Source organism: Camelina sativa, chromosome 14 (genome assembly GCF_000633955.1).
Source record: "Camelina sativa cultivar DH55 chromosome 14, Cs, whole genome shotgun sequence".
Classification (NCBI taxonomy): Eukaryota; Viridiplantae; Streptophyta; class Magnoliopsida; order Brassicales; family Brassicaceae; genus Camelina; species Camelina sativa.
Window position 1 is genome coordinate 23456596 of NC_025698.1, and position 4843 is coordinate 23461438.

Below are 4843 nucleotides of genomic sequence, written 5' to 3' on the forward strand. Positions count from 1 at the left end.
AGAGATAGATTAAGAAGGTTTTAGGCACATAACACATTTTCACTTGTAAATGTTGGTAAATGTTGTTTCGGATGCCTATTTTGGATATCAATGTTGTAATTCGTTTTTCTTTTGATCCATTTGATAAATTTTTAATATAAAAATTTTAGTTTTTGATCATAATTCATAAACCCTAATAGATTTTATATCTTAGTCACAATATTTATGCTACTTATTACCCATGCTATATTTTGTACAAGTGTGTTTGTATGTATTACCCATGAAAATTAGTTTAAGCAAATATTAACTGTTTTGAATAATATTACGGTCCATGTTTTTATATTTTGGTCAAATCCAAAAATAGCCACTATAGAAGTCTACTCTTTTATTATTGGAAGAAGACTTCGTCCGGCAGTCATAACTAAAAAATCAAGAATTTGGTCAATTGCAAAAATACACCTTAGTAGACTGCAAACGAAGTATCCGACATTAAGATTATAATGCAGTCTGAACCATATTTTTTTGTTTTCAAATGAAATTAAGGAGACTGAAATTTCAGTCTACGGACTCGAAATTCGATAAATTTTTAATTGCAAAATTGACCACAAAGTAGACTTTACATGATATTATGACGTTTAGACTAACAAATGAAGTCTAATTTCGCAAAAAAATCAAGAAAAATCACGAAATCTACCGGAAAATAACCTTATCGGTGGTTGTTTCGACATGTCAAGCACCGAGAACGTTGTCTTTAGTCACCACGGAAGAAACCCAGCACCAATTTAATCACTATCCAAGAATCATGACATATAATAAGATGAATGCATTTGCAAAATTTCTTGAATTAAAATGGAGAGGAGATGGAAGAAAATGAAGTTCTCATAGCATTGGGTGTTATTTAAGCTTACAAATTCAGGTTGTTGAAGCTTTAAGAGCTTCAAATTTGGTTGTTCATGGTTGTTGGAAAATTGATGGCGGTGGCACAACCGTAAATAAAAGAAGAAGATGAGGATATGGATGTAATAAACATTTTCGCAAGAAATTTAAATAAATCAGAAATAATGACATTTTTGTGAATACAAGAAATGAACAAAGATTTAATAGGGAAAAAGTAGCAAATGTTGGAGAAAAAATAAGAAGGATCTAACATTGCAATTAACTCAAGTTAGGGTCTAGTTTTGCAAACATCCCAATAACTTTAGGCACTATCGCCACTGCAAATAATATTCCCATAAGATAAAAAGGCAACCTTTTTCTAGCTTCCTTTTCTTCTTCGACAAGAATATTTCATAAACAATAAAGAAATGTAGACAATATGTATAGCGAACGTGTCGTTACAAATCCTATGTGTCAAAGAGTTAACTGCAATGAACTTGTGTCATTCTGAACTTGTATTAACAGGTCACACTCCTTGCTGAGGTCAGAAGAGGACGGGAGTGAGTCTAAACTTTCTATTAACTTTTGTTCCAACCTATAAAGAGCCCAACAATAATCTCACTCTTACATCAAACTTTTGTGTTCTGAACTTGCTCTTACTACATTCGATATATAATTTCTTTTTTCCCCATTATTAATAAAAGAAATTAAGAAGTATGGTTTCTGTTACCGAATTTGTTCACTTCGTAGATGACAATGTATGTGGAACGTGCATTGGAGGCGTCGCCACTAGAAGCGATCAAGCATTTGAGTATGCTCACTCTGTTTATGTAGAAGATGGTGACAACGATGATGACGATATCTATGACTATGCTCCGGCAGCATGAATGGATCATATATATATGAACCATGATTTTGCACCTGTTTTTATATATTTATGATTTTTTTTCCTAGGGTTTCTTTATGTTAGTTGATTTAACACTTCTTTCACTATTATATGGCACTTAATATATGCTTCTCTCGAATTCTCTTTTTGTCTCACGTTACGGAAATGAACGAGCGAAGTTTCAAAGCAATAATGTTTTATTATACACATACAAGCACCTGATTATTATCCTACCAATCGTTACCCATGTGCTGCATGCACACTGTATCTTGCAAAATAAAATAAAAAGTGGGTTATATAATTCTATTTCCCAAATTATAACTTTACAAAAAATAATTTCAGATATGTGATTGGTCTTTCAAGAGTAGTGAGGACTTGATAAAGAGTCTTCAATGATGAAAAACATACAAAGTATTATACCAAGTGCCAGTGGTCTAATAAGATTAGTCATCTAAAGATTGAGAGTGAGGGAACCATGTACATGTACTTGTGGCTGATCGAGGATCATTAACGTGAGGAACAAGTCCTTCAAATTGTGTGATATCCTGAGTGATAATGTGAATGGTTCTGATTTGGATCTATACATCGAGCATTACTCTTTTTTTTTTTTTTTTTTTGTCAAACACATCGAGCATTACTCACCTTCCAGTTTTCACTAGTTATCGGTTTTAATAAAGCCTGAGGATAAAGTTAATAATATAACTCGTGAGTTTCAATCTATTAAAGGATTACATCAAAATCTCTGGCAGCATATATATAGAAACAAGCACGGGAGGTGCAAAGCTAGAATTGCTAACTTTGGGTATTTTAAAAAAAAACTATATATATATATATATATATATATATATATATAAAATCTAGATTGATTTAAATTTTGTGCATTGTAATTCTACCTATATATAAACTGGCAGATCAATTTTTTTTTTCAGAGATACATTAATTTTGAATGAGTTAACAAAATATATATAGGGTAGTCACAACGATATTATGAACTCGTTAATATTCTCTTGAGCATTTACATATCTGCATTGAACTGTTTTCATTTTATTCACAACTCATGAGAACAAACGATATCAATATCAAACGAGATCATTAATGTCAGCAAAGCAAATAAAAAGCCCGAAGCAACAAAATCACTACAACAAGCGATTATCTACTGTTTGGTCTAGAACTAAATGTAATGAATCCACTCATGCCGCTGGAGCGTAATCATAGATACCATCCTCATCATCATCGCCATTTTCTACATATGCAACCTTACGGTCTTCAAAATCTCCATTATTACAAGTCACATCACCTCGGACGCATGTTTCACGTACTTGGTCACATTTGCACAGAACAAACATGGAAACAGAAAACGACATTGTCATTTTTTCGGTTAGTGAAGAAACGAAAATACTATATAAAGCAAATGCGACACAGTTACAGTCTCACAGAAAGAGGTTTATGAGGTTGGTGAATGAATGAGAGAATCGCTAGGATATTTATATGTGGCAACAAAAAGGTTTGAAAAAATCTGGACTCATTGTGTCTTCAGGTCAACCTCAGTAAAGAGTGTGATATGCTTAAAAACAAGTGTGCTTGGCACAAATAGAATACTGCTTTATTCCGACACGTAGAATTTGCTTCCGACACATGTAAAGCTAGCAGCACTGACTGAGTCAATTACTTATACTAAAACAAAATCCTTTGTTTATGGAATTACCAGTTGGAATAAGAAAATTTAATTTGTTAAAAGCTTAGCTTAATTTTCAAAAAAATGTAAGCATATCCAGAGAAAATCTCTAAAAAATATTGTGAAAATGAAAATACTCATGATCCAAATTTAAAATTTGAAAGATTTCATTCCAGTCCTAATGAGTCATACCTCGACAGTTCCCCAACATCTACAAATCCATAAGATAATTTTCTAATGACTTATGAAGAGTTTAATTATAAAATTATTGCAGAGATTTTCTAAAAAAAATAAAGTTACATTCTAATTTGTTTCCTCAGTTTATATAATTAAATGGAAACAAAAAAAATTCTTAAAAAAAAATTTTAAACTATCTGGAAATCACATAAACATATTTTTTGGATCCCACCAGCAAGGTTTGTGACATGCTGATATAAAATTGTGAAATGGCACAATATATATATAACGAATCACTTAAACTTTTGTACTTGGTAATATCTACAAATCAGAGACAACTACCTTTTGGTTACACCATTATGTTGCCACTACAAATGATATTCTCATGAGATAATTTTATAAATGTCATTCTTTGAAAAGAATATTCAATCTATAGAACGTAGCCAAATAAGAATTGTAAACCAATATATGTGGGCAGACGTGTCAGAATAAATCCCACGTGGCAAAAAGTTCATTGTAATTCGTAATAACTATTGTGCCATGCTACAATTTATACTACCATGTCACACTCCTTGCTGAAGTCAGTAGAGGACGGAAACGAGGCTAAACATACATCAACTTTTGTTTCACTTATAAAGAGTCCAATACCCTCTCATTCCTTTCATCAAACTCAAACCAATTTTTTGTGTGTTTTCATTTTCTCTTCAACGCTTGAATTTGTATTTCATTCTAAAGAAAGAAAAATTGATTTTTGTCTCCAAAGCTATTCTCTTCCTACATGAGAATTTCTATGAAACATACAGTGGAGTCAACATCAATGATCAAGTATTTGAGTATGGTCAAGCAGCATTAGTAGAGAACGGTGACAACGATGATGACGTTATCTATGATTATGCCCCAGCAGCATAAATGGATCGGATCATATTAGGCTAAAGCGTCGATAATTGGGTTTATATATTAACCATGACTTTGTACTTCTTACATTATTTTTTAATGGCCCTACGGGCATCCTTTGTGTTTGTCTACTTAACACCTTCACTACAAATCGTTCAACATTTTATACTCTCAACCTCATTTGATCTAAATTGTATATTTCAAGAAAATAGGACAAATATTTCTTTTTTAATATTTTTTTTATAAGAATGTGAATTTCATTAAAATGAAAAGTAAGTAATAAATACAAGCAGCTAAGAAACATAAGAACATCCTTTGCCAAAAAAAAAAAAAAAAAAAAAAGGAAAGCTCTACCT